The 19,426-nt window shown below is 42.5% G+C and overlaps 1 protein-coding gene across 7 annotated transcripts in view; it reads left to right on the top strand.

Moving 5' to 3' along the window:
- Positions 1-344: 344 nt before the first annotated feature.
- Positions 345-19,426, top strand: part of SYTL2 (synaptotagmin like 2) — a 118,173-nt gene continuing 99,091 nt past the window's right edge. For 3 of the 7 annotated variants that reach the window (XM_043580041.1, XM_043580043.1, XM_043580044.1), the window contains exon 1: positions 376-501. The gene's annotated coding sequence lies outside the window, so the exon portion shown is untranslated. Of the gene's footprint in view, positions 502-19,426 lie in introns of all 7 variants that reach the window. The other 4 variants (XM_043580040.1, XM_043580045.1, XM_043580046.1 and 1 more) reach the window with 3 other exon arrangements.

Consider the following 19,426-nt stretch of genomic DNA (forward strand, 5'->3'; position numbering starts at 1 on the left):
CGGAGCGGTTAAAGCATCTTGATCCCGTCCGCTCTCCCGGCGCGGTGGCTAACTCCTCTTTCTTGAGTGGACTGGTTCCTTGAGCGCCACGTTCTCCGGCTCCAGGGACACCTAACGCACAGTGGTCACAAAATAATTGCACTCCTTATTTGCACAGTGAAGAAGCTGCTTCGGGGCAAGGTGCATTGGAGGAGGTCTGGGCGGGAGGGCCAAGGGGAAGAGAAAAACAGGGAGGGGCGGAGGGACGTGGGAGAAGGGCAGGGGAGCAGGCGGGTGAGGCGTGCCGGGGGCGGGGCGGGGAGCGGGCAGAACGCCATTGGTCGGCGCTCCCGGGAGCCGCCCCTGCGCGCCCGCCTGCAGCCCGCAGGGGGGAGCTTGCACCGGCCTCCGTGCGCTGACAGCCGCGGGGCGACACCTGGACTGCCCCGCCAGGGTGCGGGGGTAGAGCTGCAGGCGCGCCTTCGCGGGAGAGGAGGCTCCGAGCGCCGGGTCCCGAGGAAGGTAACGCGCAGCACCCGGGGATTCAGGGATTGCACGTCTGTGGACTCTAGGACGCGGGAGGCGGCGAGACGCTCTCCCTGCCCCGCGGCGACCAGAGCAGCGGGTTTTTTTTCTCTGCCCACTCGGGGTGTTATTTCGGGCAACTTTCGTTCCTTCTCTGGGTCTCTCTTTCCTCCTCTTAAATGAGGGAGTTGTTGGTGTTGACTGATGCTTTGTAGTCTTTGGAGTTCTAAAGCGTGAGCCGCGTTTTGGCGAGCGGCAAGCTCCCTTCAAATCCGCACCTACTTAAGAGCCAGCTCCGCTGCCCAGGGGAACGAGTCTTCAGGGAGCCGACGTGCCGGGTAGGCGGGGGTTCTGCTGGGCTGTCGCGTTTCCTGGGGCTTTTGAGGACCGACCCTGGGCTTCGTTCGGGCTGGCTGTTAGCGGGATCTGGTTGCAGAGTTAACTGCCTCCAGATTGCTCAGGTGAAGTAAGGGCGATAGGACCTATCTACAGGTGGGGTGTTGGGAAGGAGGGTTTGGGAGCCGATGAGGTTTACTTGCAAAACAAGCAGTTTGTTTTGGAATTATCTCCCTACGCCCAGACCTTGCCCCGTCTTGAGTTACAAATCACAGGAATGGGATTTATCATCTTTCAGAGAGAAAACCCACTGCTTCAGCGGCTAGGACATAGGGCTCCATCAGCTTGTACGAAGTGGGCCTCTCTCTCTGCACCCATCCTGCCTCCTCTTCCCTTTCCTCCTTCCTGCTTTTATAAATCCCCTTTGACTTTTCATTTAGCGCTGGTTTGTGTCCAGCAGCCTTCAGAGCTTTGGGCGCTGGGTAGGAATGGAAGCCTGGATAAGGACAGACTATGGATCCGCTGGCAGCCTCCTGACCCTTAGAGCCTGGTAGGGACGTGCAGAGGAAGCCCAGTGGGCTTCAGACAGACAGGCAGACGGACAGACACTGGAAGGTGGGATGGATTCAAACTGCTGTCCAGCTTCCTGGCCTCTTCTTGGCAGCCATTCCCAGTGAGGGAATAGGGGCCCTAGTTGGTTGGGCAGCCAGTTGGTTACGGCAGCCAAACAGAGGGATGGTTGAAAGGAGTTGAGGATTTTGATGTGTTTCTGTGGAAAGTCTCCAGGTACTCTCTCCCCTCCCTATAGTTCTTTTGTTCCTTAGTGTGGTGCCTGGGTGAAATCAGATGCCAGGACCTGTCAAGAATGGTGAGGAAGGAAGGAGGCATGGCAGTGGCCTTATTGACTGTCTTTATTCGGCACTTAGGGGCCACTCTTCTTTGTGTATAATGTGTCTTTGGTTCTCACAAAGCCACATGAGGGATCCTGTACTGTCAGTTAACCCATTTTACCAATGAGACACTGAGGGTTAGAAAGATCACTTCCTTTAGTCGCATAGCTAGTAAGCAAAATAATTGGAATGCAAATCTAGTTTCTCTGATTCTAAAACCTGTGATCTTTCTACCTTTTTTGGTGAGTAAGGGCAAGTTGGCCTAGTAACAGCAAAAATGGTATTACTGAGTTCTCACATGTGCCAGACACTGTTCAAAGCATTTTAGAAGAGTTATAGGGGTGCCTGGGTGGCTCAGTCAGTTAAGCAGCTGACTTCAGCTCAGGTCATTATCTCACAGGTTTGTGGATTCCAGGTTGTGGGCTCTCCGCTGACAGCTCAGAGTTGGAGCCTGCTTCAGATTCTGTGTCTCCCTGTCTCTTTGCCCCTCCCCCGCTCATACTCTGTGTCTCAAAAAATGAATAAATGTTAAAAAAAAAAAGAGTTATGCCACTTATGGTGCAGTTTTGGTCATTCTGCTGGGAATAAGTGACTGTCTTAGCCTTTCTCAAAGCAGCAGTGCTGTTCCAGGATGCCTGCCTGATCCCACCCAGCTGCTAGTGAGTGAATGGGGCAGGGACCCTGCTTGCTTTATCCTAGAGGTGGTTTGAGGTCTAATGAAAGATTGATTGTCCACGTCTGATCCGTTAGACCTGACCGTTGGCTTGTGAATGATCCCACTGTCCCCTAAGAGGCCTTTCTCAGGTTTTGCTCAATAAACATTTGTGGAATGAATGAATTAGTACCTTGTGCAGAGTGGTCTGCTGTCCTGCAGAAGTGGGGCAGCCTAGGGCTCACCATGCTCAGAACCCAGGATGCCAGGCCAGGCAGTTCTCTCCTCTGGGCTGTGCCCCTGTGGGCTTCTAGATTTGCCTGGTAATATGTTTTCTGCCACCTGCTTTATTTGAAATTTTAAAGGTTATAGATGAGGAAAAATTTGATGTTTTTTTTAACTAACAGGAGAAATCACTTAGTCTCTCTTAAAAAGGGAGGGAAATAAGATGGTGCTATTTGCCATAGGGCTTCCCAAACTTCTTCATAGAAGAATCTCCAATAACGAAACTGGCAAGTGCTCCTAGGGGTTGGGGTATGGTTCAGATTGACCCCAACAAGCTTGAAAATTGTTTTATGAAATTATGCGATTTTTAAATTTGATTTCATATGTTGAATTTGGTTTCAATATATAAAACAAATTTTTTCCTCAAAATATTTGTGTAAAATTGGTGTCTTGGTACATTATTTTATATTCTTGGGTGCTGAGAGTACCCAAATGGAGAAGTACCCAAATGGCAAGCATTCTGGTGTGGCAGCATAGGGTACCATTTCCATTTTTCATGCACTTGGTTTACAGTAATAGAGCTTCCCAACTCCTTGTGGAGATAGCCCCTTTCCTATTTATCAGAATGAAGAACATGTTTTAAAAATAAAAACAATCTTTATTGTTTGACCCCCCCCACCAGCTTTATTAAGATATAATTGACATATAACATTGTATAAGTCCATGATGATTTCATATGTGTATACATTGCTACTACATTTTTGTAGTGAGAACATTTGAGATTTATTCTCTTAGCAACTTTCAAGTATATAATACTATAGTCACCATATTGTATATTAGATCTTCGTCTTAGAATTGGAAGTTTGTACCCTTTGACCAAACTCTCCCCATTTCTCCCTCTCCCAAGTCTCTGACAACCACCGTTCTATTCCCTGTTCTGTGAGTTCAGCTCTTTATCGATTATATGTAGAAGGAAGATCCTTATTGTTTGTTTTCCTATTACCAAAGGTAATATATATATATGTATATATATTCATTGTAGAAAAAGAAAAACTACAGATTAGCATTAATAATAATAATACCTTTATACTCAGAAATAACTAATGCAAAACTTGGATTTTATAGCCTTCCAAATCTTCTTCTCTGTGTCTATATGAGCACATTAAAAATAAAAATAAAAAAAAGAACAAATGAAGGGGTGCCTGGCTGGCTCAGTTGGAAGAGCATGTGACTCTTGATCTTAGGATCATGAGTTCGAGCCCCATGTTGGGTGTAGAGATTACTACCAAAAATAAACCTAAAAAGAGAGGATAAAAAAAGCATAGTAAGCTGAAAACAAAAAATGAACAAATGTATTAATATAACCCTTACTTTTCACTCAATCATCCTTAGAGCTAGGAGTCATCTCAGATTGTTTTTGAAAGGATACAGAGAATTAATTTTGAATAATTAAAATCATCATAAAGTTTAATTCTGTTTGTGAAGTTCACCTTCCCATAATTCCCTGGTGTCAGTTCCCAGCAGAGGGAAGTGCCTACCTTTGGGGCTGCTGCTGCAGTCACAGGGTCCAGCTGTGCTTCTTATGAGATGACTCACGTGTCTTAAATGTAACAGAAAAGGTAGCTCCTCAGTGTTGTTGAAGTGAAAATGTGAGCAGAGAATTCTAAAGCTAAACTGCACACAGAGGAGCCTCAGATAAGATCATTGCTCCAGAATTGCATTTTTAAAATATTATTTATTTTTGAGAGAGAGAGAGAGAGACAGACAGACAGAGAGAGAGAGAGAGAGAGAGAGAGAGAGAGAGAGGGAGGGAGAGAGAGAGAGCGCGCCCAGGGGAGGAGCAGAGAGAGAGAGAGACTGAGAATCCCAAGTAGGCTTCTCACTGTCACTGCAGAGCCCAATGTGGGGCTCAAACTGTGAAGAGTCAGACACTGAAATGATGGAGCCACCCAGGTGCCCCTCCAGCATTGAATTTTATTAGCTGTGTGACTTTGGGCAAGACAGGTAGCTTCTCTAAACTGGTTTTCCCTTCCTTAGATTGGGGATAATGACACCTGCTGTACCTTTGCCTACCAGAGTCACTAATGAGGACCAGGTGTCAGGTATTGTTACTTAAATTTGCATGCAGGTGTTTATGCTATTTTTAAAAGGAGGTTTAAATGTAGAAAGATCAAAAGAATTGTCAGTCTTTATAAAAAGCTGGAATCTGACTCTTGGGCTTAACATTAGCAGGGCTTAATTACAAAGCAAATGCTCTATTGGATCCCCACTCTAAGTTTTCTTCAAAGAATAGAAGATTCCTTGATGGCTAACATCTCATTACTTTTCATCACAATTCTGAACTGAAGGAAAGGGCAGAAAATAGTCCCATTTCACAGAATAAAAGTGGGCTTGCCATTCAAGAGAGCTGTTCATTGGCAGAGAGAGTCAGAGAGTTCCAGGGCCATCTGTAGCTGCCTTAAGAGGGCAGAGGTGTACAAGGGAGAAGCAGAGAGAGTAACTGGAAAGGCAGTGTGTGGGGGGGGAGGGGGGGCGGTGCATGGCTGAATGCTAGAAGCCACTGCCTCAAGGGCTGCTCACAGGCATGCACTCAACTCAGTTCTGAAGAGAGGAATGGGCCCTGCATTGGGATTGGGAGGCAGGTGTCTTGGCTTCTATTCCTGCCCCAAAGACAAGCTGTGTAATCTTAGTCATATCCTCTTCTTGAGCTTTTTTTTTTTTTTTTTTAATAAAGTGAGGGAATAGGACCAGATGAGGTACCTTCAATTCTTAAAAATCTATGATTCTGTCTGTTTTTTCGTCTATGTCTGCCCAAATGGAACTTTGGTAGAGAATTACCACACAGATAAATCAGGTGTGGGAGAATGTTCCAGCTTTCGGTGCCCCTCATGATTCCTATGGGGCTTCCCAGCTGGATACCTTTATGCACAACACATGATCCGTACATCATTGAAAGAAGAATTATTTTTGCTTGTCTATGTGTTACTCTTAACTAGAACCTTTTTAGATTGTTGGGAGGGAGAACTACTTTTGGTAACTTTTGGGAAGGTTGGTTGATAGAAGTATAGTGAAAGTAGGTTACTTATGGTAATAGGGCTGTGTGTGTCACTATGTACTGACTTTCGAAATTACTAAATACAGTATTTTTCCTTAGTGCCCATTGGGAACTTTGCCTGTGCTATGGCTTTTGCAGAATGTGGGAGAAGCACTCTTGAGTGGCTCGAACTCTAGAAGAGGGAGAGGCAGGGAGGAAGGGAAGGGGAGAAGGAAGGTGGGAGAGATAAGGAGGGAGAGGGAAGGGACAGGAGAGAGCAGAGAGTACCAGTTGTGGTTAGAATACAATGGAGATTAAAAGACCAATTTGGGAAAAGATGAAGTCCCCAAGGACTTGGACTTTTGGTTTAATTTTGCATCTACATTGCCCAACCCCCGACGGGAACTCAGTGAAGTATTTTTAATGAATTAATAAATGAAAAAATGAAGAATGAATGATTCTGTTGAAAGGAAATTTTTGCTGAAATGTAGTACAGTGACCTTCAGGTGGTTGCAGTGACGTGTTTATATATGTGAAATGTGTACTTACAACCTATGGAAACACTTTCCTGTGCATTATCCTGCATAATGATGATAGACATTTTTTTAAAAAGGCCAAAATGAAAACATTGCCTAATGCCATACTTTCTAGACTCTTCATAGGTACTGATAAAAAAAGGATTTGGTTGATTATTTCTAGATAAGTCTTTCTGTAAAAGCACCAAGAAATATTTTAGGAGTGGGGGTATAAGACCTGTAAATAGTCCACAAATTTGCATTCCAAGTCAGAGGGAGAAAGACAGGCATTTTGTAACTTCTGGGTGAATAAACATTTTTTTCCCCCTTTCAGAAGCACTGTTTCACCATAAGTCTTGACGGAACTGGTGCCATCAGCTTCTGATTAGACAGATGTGTTTTGTGCCACCATTACTCATGGCCACAGGCGCCTGGGCTCTCCTGCCACTTGCTGAGTCAGCTGATTAAAACATTGGTCTGTGAGGCTGAAGGCAAGGGCTGGATCCCAGGCCAAGCCAAGTGCCTCAACCACTCCCGCCCCTTCTGCCAGCAATCTACATTGGGAGGAAGACTGAATTATGGCATGTTAGATTCATTAGGGAATATTCTTTACCATTGCTTGTTTTAGATTAGTCATTGAGTTTTAGAAGTAAGGGGTCTGGGTTTTCAGTTTAATTCTTTCACTCTTTTTAAAGTGGATTCTAGTGTTGTTTCAGGTTTACCATCTTGGGTCATGTTCATGGTATGCATTCTGAGACTTTTGGTACCCCAAGTCAACTATCAGCATGGCATATCATATCTTCAGTGTGTCTAAAATGGGGATGATCATACCTGCCTCACAAGTTGCTCAGAGGATTAAATTAGGTCACATATCTAATAAAAAACAGCAAAAACAGATTGAGATGCTGTTGCTGGCTGGTTAGCCAAAGACTCATCAGCCAAGGACTCACCACCTCATACCTATCTGGTGCCATTTTTCATTTAACTACAGTTTCTATGTGACATGTATTTAAGATGCCTTATGAATTGTTGAAGCCATATGAATTCAGGCTGCAAATGCTATGGATCTCCTGCATTGATAATGCCTGGGGAAAGCAATTGGTTAGGTGGGCTTCATCTTCGTTAGTTATTTCAAAAGTATTTTATCTGATCTGGTATGTTCTTTGTTGCTAATATAACATATTTGATTATATCTGGTTGCTTTTTTAAAACCCTATGAGGCAAGTGAATGGTGATGATATCTGACCTTTATTGAGCAGTTACCATGTACCAGGCACTGTTCTAAACACTGTACCTACGCCCATTTATTTAATCCTCACAGTAGTCTATTTTGAGTACTATTATTTTTCCCATTTGATGATGATGAAATTAAGACACACAAGTTAAATAAGTTACCCAGATGACATAGCTGATGAAAGAAGGGACAGGGATTTGAACCCAGGCAGTCTGACTCTAGAGCCCATGCTTTTGGATCATCAGAGGATAGTCTTTCCAATCAAAACTAACCATTTTATTTGTCTATAAAGTACGAGAAAGTCACAGTCACACACTAAGCATATTCCACTCTATTATTCATGGAAGCAAGAAGCTAGAAACAGTTCTAGATACAGAATGAGGATGCATAGCTTGGCAATTTTTTTCTTCTTTTTTTTGAGAGACAGAGCCCAAGTGGTGGAGAGGGGCAGAGAGAGAGAGAGAATATCAGAATCTCAAGCAGGTTCCACACTCAGCAGGGAGACCTATGCAGAGCTTGATACCACAACCCTGGGATCATGACCTGATCCGAAATCAAGAGTCAGAAGCTCAATTGACTGAGCCACCCAAGTGCCCCGCTTGGCAAACCTTCTGACCATACAAGATAATACTTGAAAATGAACTTGTTGCATGATATTCAGGAAATTTTATTGCCTAGAAATAGCAATAATTAAATTTAAGTATTACAGGAAATATCTGGGGGTGAGACTTAAAAAATGAGGAGTCAGCAACTTAATGCCTCATTTCAGTATCAATACAGTACTGTAATATAGTAACTGAAGTGTTGTGTCTTAGGAAGTAAAGTTGTAGCTCTGGTTACATTAGGTAAGTCACATCATTTATCATCTTTTGCTTAGAATGCCAAATTCTATCTTTCTTTTCCATTCCTTTTAGGGATGTTATGAATAATAACAAGAATATGGTGATAAAAAAGAATGCCTACTATCTATTGAGTACATATTATGTGTCAGTCCCTTGCTAGGTCATTGCTCCTCTAATTGGAAGGACAACTCTGAACTAGATGATAATTACCCATTTTACTGATGAGGAAATGGAAGCACAAAGAAGTTAAGTACATTGCCCAACGTCAACAACAGTGAATGGCAAAACAAACATTCGAACTCAGGTTGCTTACCTTGACTTAAAAGCCTGTGCTCTGTCCCCTAGCCAGTACTGCGTCTTTCTGGGGTTTCTCTAGAAGAAGCATAGTATATCCACATTTACTGAATCCTTTGTTGAAACATATTGCTTGGCTTGAGGCTCATAACAGATTATTATATTTGAAACTGGGATTGTTCTAGAAAACCTGGAACATTTATGTTACCATAGAAATAGTAATGATGGCATGTGGATCTTGAGAAACTTAACAGAATACCATGGGGGATGGGAAGGGGAAAAAAAAGTTACAGACAGGGAGGGAGGCAAACCATAAGAGACCCTTAAATACAGAGAACAAACTGAGGGTTGATGGGAGGTGAGGGAGAGGGGAAAATGGGTGATGGGTATTGAGGAGGGCACTTGTTGGGATGAGCACTGGGTGTTGTATGGAAGCTAATTTGACAATAAATTATACTAAAAAAAAAGAAATAGTAATGATGGACTTGATATAAGCCTTACAGGAGAAAAATCTGGTTCTCCCAGCACACCACAGCCTAAGGAGTCAGGTACTTACTTGGTATCTAAGAAGCAGGATGGCCTGGAACCAGAGTAGCTGAAATATGATCTATAGAGCTGGCAAGTAATTGTTTCTTTATGCTTAATTTCTGGAAGACCCCAATAATTTTTATTTTGGGGTGTCACTTGAGAAATTAGAAAGAATATATGAAGAATTTGAGTAAAACAAAGTTGGTCTTCATATTGTACATGTTGTAGAGGTTTATTAAAGAATTCTTTGTACCAGTTACCCTACTCACACCACTTAAATATGACATGTTTTTACTCTGATGGCATGCACACTCAAGTGTTTTTGAAATAACATCATACCACCTTTATGCAAATATAGTCACTGTGTTCTTGCTAGAATCCTGGGGATACTTTGCTATCTGATGGTTAGTAACAGATGGTTGTGAGGTGCAGTCATAGGTGGAAAGTCACAAGTCAGAATTTTGTGAAGCCCAGCGGCTGGCAAGGTGATAAGGGGGGGCTATAGTAAGGAAGGTGTTTCTGGATTGTGTCCATGGGCAGGTGTGGGTCTGGAAGCCCATGTTCCCTGTAGAGGAATAAACTTGGCTTTGGAGTCTGACAATATTGAGTTTATACCTTGGATCCATTTATTAATTGTGTAATTGAACAAGTAACCTCTGAATCTCAACTTTCTTTTCTGGGAAAAAATTGCATTCATCTTCCATCTCTCACAAAGTGGCTCCAAGGAATAAATAACATAATGAATAGATTAAAGTGCCTAACATTGTGTCTTGCAGAGTCACTGTTCAGTATCCGTTTCCTTGCCCCTCTCTTCTCTTCCTCCTTTCCTCTTGGATTCCTCTGTTGGTTCTTGAGAGTTCCCATTGTACAAGATTTGCCATTACTCAGCTCTACTCTTATCAAATCACTTAATTTCACTGATGCTTCAGTTTCCACCTATAGAAAACAGGAGTTGATCTCTGCCCCACTATTTTATGGGGTTTTAATCTAATCATTAAGTTGATAATTGGATTCTAAGGATTAAAAAAAGGACAAGAAAATGCCCATAATAGGGGCAACCATGGTAAAGAGTACTTACAATCCACTGTAAATGTTCTGGTGGAAATACATACAGCTTATTGTGAGACTGCGGAGCGCGCTGCCTGGGAAATTTGAAAGGTGAAAAATGAGGTGGAACCATAGCCCAGTAGGAGTTTGCTAGATTGAGGAGGGAATGGGATAGAGAGAACAGGTTCAAGGATTTTCATGTTCAGTGGCATAGAGGCAGGAAGGGCATGGGATACCAAAGGAGAGATCATGGTGTTGTCATATAGGGTAGATAAGTTGTGGCTAGAGGTGCTAATGTGGTGGGCTGAAGCCCAATGTTGAAACCAGGCTAAAAAGTTGCCCTTTACTGGGGTGACTGGGTGGCTCAGTCAGTTGAGCATCTGACTTTGGCTCAGGTCATGATCTCACAGCTTGCGGTTTCAAGCCCCACACCAAAACTTGCCATTTACCTTGGAGGCTGCAAGGAACTAATGGAAGTTTCTCAATATTGTGAGCGAAATAGCTGGGTTTCTCTTTAGGACAAACAGCCTAAATTATGGAAGTTGTTAACGCTGCTCAAGTTATGGAAGATGGATTTGTTTGAAGACATACTTCTTAGGACTTACGGGTAACATAAAATAGTATATTTTGAAACTTTTTTGTAAAAAGTACTTGGAGAGATGGTGCTGCTATCAAATTCAAGACTTCTACATGAAGGTACATGTGTATAGGAAAATGGAGACTTCATATACTAATTTGTGGACTGGACCACGTGGAGCCATATTGTTCCAAAAGGATGAATATACCCTGCTTTGGAGCTAAGCATATTTACCATTTTTCAGTAAAGGACCAGGTATGCTTTTGGCAAATCATTGAGGCTTAGATCCAGAAAGATGTTAAGATGTTATACATATATATCTCCAGCACTGAGTTTAAGATCCTGGGAGTAGTTGACACTCAATGTGTGCAGAATTTGGGTGGTGATTTCTTGAATTTCTTGTGCTCAGCATGTGCTGCTGTGGTTAGCAGTCCCTGAATTTCCTCAGAGGAGGATCAGGGAGGCCTGGGCCACAAAACTATCATTTATGGGCAAATTGCAAGAAACTGGGTGACGTTTTTCCTTAAGTAGTCAGAGTCAAACACAAGTACACTCACATGTGTTTGTGTGTTTCTAGGTCTGTGTTTATGTTTTCCTGAGTGCTGTCTGCTTTATCCAGACCAGGGGGAAAACTAGATACATATCCAGAGTTCCTCAGGGAAAGCCTCCAGAGAGATTTGCCTTGGTTACTAGAGGTACCTAGATGTAAAGAAGACACTTGCTTTCTCATGTGAACTGGGTGGTGGCTGGGAACTGAAGGTGTGAGGAGATGTGGTTCCACTTACGAGATTCTTCTGGGGACAACTGAGCACCAGTGTTTGCTTGGCGTGTGAGGAAGTGAAGGTAGGATGGATGCTTTCTCCTTCTCTGATAGCCTTTCCCCAGGATCACTCTCTGAGTATTCGGGAACTGAAATCAAGTCTTGGGCTGACATGTGGTGTGCAGGGAGGATTATGTACACCTCAAACTCCTAAAGGCTTCTCATCTTTGAGGTTTAGAGTATGAGATCTTTGAACCTGTCTTTCTCTATGTGCCGAGCTCCAGTTCCTTTTCACTGGGTTAATCAAACCTGGGCTGAGTCCTTTGATAGATCTAGCTTTGGTCTCTTGAGACCAAAGGCAGAAGGGCTGATGAACTGTGGGTGGGAGTGGTCGGGTCTCTGAAGGGTGTATGTGTGTGTTTCACTATTTCGAGTTACAGTGACCAAATGTTTTAAGTTTAGTTTAATATTTAAATACACTCTGATTGGTTGATTTTTATTTTTCCTTTTTTTAAAACTGTTATTAAATAGTGAACATATGTTGATAAAAGGGGAAGCATGCTCTAGTGGGAAGAATATCAGATTTGGAGACAAGAGTTCATTCAATAAACACTTACCGAGTGTTTATTATGTGCCAGAAATTGTTTTAGGCTCAGAATTCAGTGGAGAAGGGGTGTCTGGTTGGCTTAGTTGGTTAAGCAGCTGAATCTTGATTTCTGGCTCAGGTCATGATTCCAGACTTGTGGGATCAAGCCCCATGTTGGGCTTGATGCATGGAGCCTGCTTAAGATTCTCTCTCCCTCTGCCCCTCCCTTGCTCTCTTTCTCTCTCTCTGTCTCTCTCTCAAATTAAAAAAAAGAATTCAGTGGGAAAAGCAGACCTCTGTGATCACTGTGCAGTATGATGTTAATAGTAAGATGTGAGCACAGGGGAAGGAAGTCGGGTGGTGAGGGGAAGGGGGATCAAGTGCCAAGGGCTTTCTGGAAGAGGGAGCTCTTGAGAAGAGACTGAGGGATGAATAAGGAAAGTTAAGAAAGTTAAGAAAGTTAAGAGCTCTTGAGAAGAGACTGAGGGATGAATAGGGAAATTGCTCATCACACAATTTCATGTTCAAAGCAGGACTGGCAGGATCTGGGGCCAGAGAGAGGCAGGCAGTGGGCCAATCATGGAGAACTCTGTGTATCCTAGACTGGACTTTTTAAAGATCCTGCCTTGTGTCCTGTTCTGTGTGATAATTGGCCAAGTATTTCCTCTCTGGGCCTCAGTTTCCTTATTAGTAATAATGGAGATGATAATGATTACCTGGCTTTACCTCTTGGAATAATACTGAGACTCAAATAAGAGAATAGTGAAAAATTATTGAACACTTACACAGATTAGCTCACTTAACCCTTACTACAACCTTATTAGGTAGGTACTATTATTTTTTTTAAGCCTAAACTTGAAATGGTTTATTATTTTTAAAAATATAATTTATTGTCAAATTGGCTAACATATGGTGTAAAGTGTGCTCTTGGTTTTTGGGTTAGATTCCCATGGTTCATTGCTTGCATACAACACTCAGTGCTCATCCTGACAAATGCCCTCCTCAATCCCCATCATCCATTTTCCCCTCTCCCCCACCTCCCCATCCAACCTCAGTTTGTTGTTTGTTCTCTGTATTTAAGAGTCTCTTATGGTTTGCCTCTCTCCCTCTCTGTTTGTAACTATTTTTTTCCCCTTCCCTCCCCCCATGGTTTTTTGTTAAGTTTACGTTTATCAAGTTCCACATATGAGTGAAAACATATGATGTCTGTCCTCTGAATAACTTATTTCACTCAGCAAAATACCTTCCAGTTCCATCCACATTGCTGCAGATGGCATGATTTCATTCTTTCTCATTGCCAAGTAGTATTCCACTGCGTATATAAGCCACATCTTCTTTATCCATTCTATTATTAAGGCCATTTCACAGATGAGAAAACACAGAGATTAAGTGATGTCTCAGATCGTAAAGCTAATAAGTGGTGGAGTTAGGATTTGAACTGAAGTAGTCTGTCTAAAGATAACTTCTCCGTGTGTGTGTATGTATGTGTTTATAGTGCTAACTCTGTGCCAAGCTCAAGAGGCAAGTTCTGTAGGCTGAAGGCAAAGGAATGCATAGCTGTGCACTTGCCATGTATAGTATTTGGCTTTTCCAAAATGCCTGTTACAGTGGGTCTGTGTGTCTGGGGAAAAAATATTGTGCTTGTTGGTGGACACCTGGCTGGTAAGCTTCTAAGAGTGGGAGGATCACTTTCCCTCAAGTGTCCTGCAAATAGTTAATTCTGGAGTGAATCGAACCATTTGCCTCTGACAGGTTCTTCTGTTCACACATCTGTTACCGAAAATGGGGACTCCACCATTTTCAAACCAGTGTTCCATTGGAAGGACCTTCGTTTCCTCCTTCCTTCTGACATTATCCACCATGGCTGGCTGAGGAAGCCAGCTGTTTTGCACAATCATCACTATCCTTTTGGATTGTGAAGAACACCTTTGATTGTCCCTGAGCTTCTCCCCATTTCTGTCGCCTGAAAGAGAAGGAGCAGGCCGCCATTCCTAGCACCTCAGTCAGTGTCATTGTTGTCCAGACGCCATGTTTCTACAACCATCTCTCCTTTTGGGAGACCCATTAAAGGATGGGTCCCCTCTTAATACTACTTTATCTTTTATACTACTCTCCCTAGCCTCTAGAACTTCATCTCACCTTTTTTTCCCCATAGTGACAAGAGGTCTTGGCTCACACAGTTTCCTGTGGATGGTTTTCTGTCCCACCCTGTCTTTGATTGGCAAAGGTCATAAGTGACATATCAATTACCAAGCCTATTCCCCTTTTCTCTGCACCACTCTGCCTCAACTTGCAGTAGCTGACTAGGTTGACAGCTCCCTCTTTCCTAAAATTCTTTCCCTAGCTTTGTGACACCCTACTGTTTTGTTTCTCCAACCTGACTGGTCTTTCTCTTTTCACTTGACAAGTACAATGTCATCTGCTTTTTTCTCTCTGCTTTTTCACTGCATTCTTTCCCTTGCTGAGTTCAGCAATCAGTTGAGTCTCTAAGCTGGTAACTGCCATGTTTATAGTTCCAACCATGGCCTCTCTCCTGAGCACTTGTTCCTCATCTCCATCAGAGTTCTAGACATGTCTACTGAATTTTCTGCCATGCTATCAGTTTTTACCTTTAACCTGCCTGCCTTCCTAGGCATTCTTGGTTTGGTGCATGAATCCCCCAATTAACTCTGTTTAAGAACTTTGAGTCTTGTTAGATTCATGCATTTCCTGAGTAACATTGTTACTCCTTCCTTTCCAATGTTCTTCCCAAATGATACTTATATTTCACCTCCTCTGTTACTGCCAGCCTTCTTTGGCTCTTGTGAAGTTGACTGAGAAAGTCCTGGCCATTTGGCTTATGGTCACTCCTCTCCTTCATTCATGCTAAAGTAGCATGCTTTAAAAAGTAAACACACACACACACACACACACACACACACACACACACACACACACATGCTTCCCATCACCCACTGCATAAAGGACAGTCTCAGTCTGACATTTGAGACTTTCACTGATGTGATACTAGCCTCTGTTTTTAATTCTTCTATTACCTCCTTCTCTGAACTCTGTCTTCTATTCAAATCATATTCTCCTTTCCCTGTATCAGGCTCTGTGCTTTGTTCATGTAGCTTCCTGTGCCTGGAGTGATAGTTTTATTCCCCTCCTTGAGCTCTTCTTGGCCGGTCACTTACTCTCAAATCCTACCTGTCCTTAAAACTGCAGCTCTATGGCAATTCTCACAAGAATCTTCCTGGTTCATCAGAGCAGGAAGTTTCCTCCCCTTTCTCTACCTGGGCCAATTTATACCTATTTTATGGCCAGCATTGCATACCAACTTGTGTTATCTCTCTTTATGTACTCTTCTTATCTTCTGTATTGGTCTGAAAGTTCTTAAAGGGCAGGGACTAAGGGTCTTGTTATTTCCTTAATGCCACAGCACAGCAGGCTGACACAGTACAAATGTGCTGAATGAATATATTTTGAAGCACTGAATTATATTCACTGTGTTTTTTAAGAAATTATTTTTAATGTTTGTTTATTTTTGAGAGAGAGAGAGAGAGAGAGACAGTGAGTGGAGGAGGGGCAGAGAGAGAAAGAGAATCCAAAGCAGGCTTCATGCCATCAGAGCAAAGCCTGACATGGGGCTCAAACCCATTAACTGTGAGATCATGACCTGAGCCGAAGTTGGATGCTCAACTGACTGAGCCACCCAGGTGCCCCGACTAAGGTTTGTTTGTTTGTTTTCTTTTTTTTAGAATTTTAACACATTAATTGGCTCTGAAAATTTAGTGGTCAGTGGGCAGGTATTAATTAGATTTTTGGATATTTGTTCTGTTGTGTAAAGGAAAGAATTCATAAAGCAAGGCTGACTGCTTATCCCTAGAAAGGCCTGCTTGCAAGGCTGGTTCTTTACTGGTGTCTGGGAACTTGCATTTCAGAAGGATTGGCAGCACTCTAAATTGAGAGCAGCTCACGGTACCTAAATAGTTTGTGCAAATAGCACTGTGTATGCTGAGCACCTGCTTTCCTTCCAGGAGTCTGGAACTTGGTTCCATGCTAGGCAGGGAGTGTCTACACGACCAGTCTCCAGTAAAAATCCTGGGCATCGAATCTCTAATGAACTTCCCTGGTTGGTAACATTTCACACATGTTGTCAGAACTTGTGTGTCTTGGGTAACTCTTCGGGAGAGGACTCTTTGAAGCTTATGCTTGGTTTTTCCCAGACTTCATTCCACCTACCTTTTTTCTTTGCTGGTTATGCCTTGTATCCTTTCAGAGTAATAAATCATAGCTGTGAGTATGACCACAGCCTTATGAGTCCTCCTAGTAAAATATCAAAACCTAGGGCTGGTCTTAGGGATCCCCCAACTCTATGAAATGCCACAAATGCAGAGCCAGTCCTCTTTTTTTTTAAACCAAGACTTCAGAGACATGAAAGACTCAGAGAGATTATTGGCTTTTACATAAGAGGAGGAGCCCAATTCTTAACACTATATGTACAGGGCCTTGTGAATGTATATGGTGCTCTGCAGAATAAAGCTGAAGTCTTCTTGATTGCCCACTATAAAATTTGGGTGAGAAAGAGCTATTGGGGAAGATTTGGTTGGATTTTTTTTTATAACATCTCATGTACTGTCAAGAGTTCTAAAAATATCGGTTATCAGGGCTAGGCTCTTAGAAAAATTAAGGACAATATTTGCCTGGGATCCATTGTCATTATTCTCCCATATCAAGAGTTGAGTTCCTTGGGCCATTTTTCCTGCCTGAAAATAAAAAGCGGACAGAGCATCCATCATGCTGAGTTTCCATTGTGTCAGACATCAGCTAGGTGTGTGGTATGAATCATTTCCTTTAATCCTCACAAAGACCCTCAAAGGCAGGAATTTTAAGCCATATAATATAGATAAGGAAATGAAACAGAGAAGTTAATATTTTCCCAGAGTCACAGAGCTGAGAAGTGGTAACCCTGGAGTTTAAGCCCAGGTCTTACTCCCAAAGCAGTGCTTTTTGTTTTGTTTACCTCTGTCCTGCCTGAACACATATCAGCTCTTTCACAAGTGACTAAATCTTATCTGGACCTCCGTAAATGTTAAGTTTTGAGAAGTGTTAGTTAGCTTCTCGACTGGAAGTTTTAGAGAAGATTTCTTTGGTGAGGGTAGCTTTCATGTGCATGCTCTGTATGTCAGTGCACCTTTCCCAGTCCTGGTGGGTCTCCATGCATGGCAGTTAGTGGCCTTTCTGATTCTTTTCACGTGCCTGCCCTGGGAAGGAGGGGATGGTCTGCTCTGTTGTTTTGCCAATTTCAAAGCAAGTTTGCCTGACGTTTCCCTTCTTAACAGATTTTGGGCCAAAACTTATCTGAGAACAGTTTGCTTTATTAAATCTGAAATAAGTGGAGGGTTGTTTTTCTTCTTCTTCTTCTTCTTCTTCTTCTTCTTCTTCTTCTTCTTCTTCTTCTTCTTCTTTTTATTTAATAAAACTATAGGGAGGAAAATAGAAATGGACAGTTGGGGTACTCTGTTGTATTCTTGTTAATTTCATCCTGGGAAATGCTTTCATATAACATTTCTTTCAGATGACCAGCACACTTCAGTAAGGAAACAAGGACTTGGGTTCCAGAGACTGCCATGGAAAGTGCTGACCATGAGCAAATAAATTCAGCACGTGGTACAATGCTCTGCATACACTAGGTACATGGTTGGTTAACATTTGCTGGATGAAAGCAATTGGACATAAGTATCTTAACTCTTTTGTTGCCCAAAGAACACAGTAACTTGGACCCTAGTTCCCATTAGTGTGTTCTGGATGAGGAAGAGAATATTCAATTACTTTTAGATCAGGTGCTGAACCTGGGGCCAAGCCATCCATCATCTTTCAGAGAATGAAATGCAAATTGTTTCTTCTTGGATGGGTAAAATTTTATTTGGATTATGGAGAATAGATTGAGTGGTGGTGATAGTAATAACAACTAATACATAGGGTTTACTGTGCTAGACTAAGTGCTTTACACATGGAAAATCATCTAATCCTCACATCACATTTTTAAGTAGATGTTTTACCAATGAAGAAGCTGAAATACAGAGAGGCTAAGTCATTTGCCCAAGATCACATAGTAAGTGGTAATTCTGGAACTTAAATGTGGGTAAGAAACAGGCCACTTAACCTGTCCTTAGGGGTAATATAAGGAAATAGGAACCCAGGCATTTCCCGCATTTTTTAAATTTTGGTAAAATACACATAAAATTGATCATTGTAACCTTTCGTAAGTGTACAGTGGCATCACATTCACAGGGTTGTGCCACCATCACCATCATCCATTTCCAGACACCAGCTGTCCCCAGGTCACCAGCTAGACCCCAAGACCTGACCTTTACTGCCCACTTGTTTGTACTCACTAACCTTTGTCTTACATCCTCCCCCACCCCCTTGCCCCCAACCCCAAGCTCTTCTTTCCAGCTTACCTTTATCTCAGGCGAGTGGTCCTGGACACCACCCCTCAGGTGATGGCGACTGTCCTGACAAGACCTCTGCCCAGACCACACAGACCTTTTGAGTTTAACCCCTGACTCCTGAGGCGTGACCCCTAGAATGACAGGCAAATACCTGTACCTCATTATAATACTAAAATCTCTGCCCACAAAGGAGCCTCAGTCTCATTTATATAACATACAATATGTGTATAGGCAGGTTTTCCTTAAGGCACATGTACCATCATTTGCCTGCCTCTACATACAATGACAAGGCTTCCCTATCTAAATATTCATCCTAACCCATTCTTTCTCTCTCATTCTCTCTCTCTCTCTGAGTCACAGTTAGCTGCAAACCAAGTTTTTTTCTTTGTGTTAATACCTGACCTGGTGTGGTTTCTGTGACTTACCAAGGAGTGAACCCACCTTTGTTCAGTTACATTTTCACTGAAACTCTATATCCAGTAAATAATAATTTCCTATTCTCTCCTATCCCTAGCTCCTGGCAACCACTATTCTGCTTTCTAGCTCTATGATTTGACTAAGTATGTCATGTAAATGGAATCATAAAGTATTTCTCTTCTTGTGACTGACTTCTTTCACTTAGCATAATATCCTCAAGTTCATCTATGTTGTAGCATAGACCAACATTTTCTTCCTTTTTAAGGTTCAACAGTATTCAGTTGTATGGATATACCACATTCTGCTTGTTCATTCATCCATCAGTGGACACTTGGGTAGGTTTCATGTGTTAGGTATCGTGAATAATGTTATGAATGTGGGTACAAATATATCTTTGACACCCTCCTTTCAGTTCTTTTGGATATATACTTAGAAATGGGACTACTGGATCATGGGGTAATTCAGTTTTTAATTTTCTGAGGAATGGTTGTACTGTGCTTCTCAGCAGCTCTACCTTTTTAGTTTCCCACCAATGGTAAACAAGGATT

Source organism: Prionailurus bengalensis, chromosome D1, assembly GCF_016509475.1.
Source record: "Prionailurus bengalensis isolate Pbe53 chromosome D1, Fcat_Pben_1.1_paternal_pri, whole genome shotgun sequence".
Classification (NCBI taxonomy): Eukaryota; Metazoa; Chordata; class Mammalia; order Carnivora; family Felidae; genus Prionailurus; species Prionailurus bengalensis.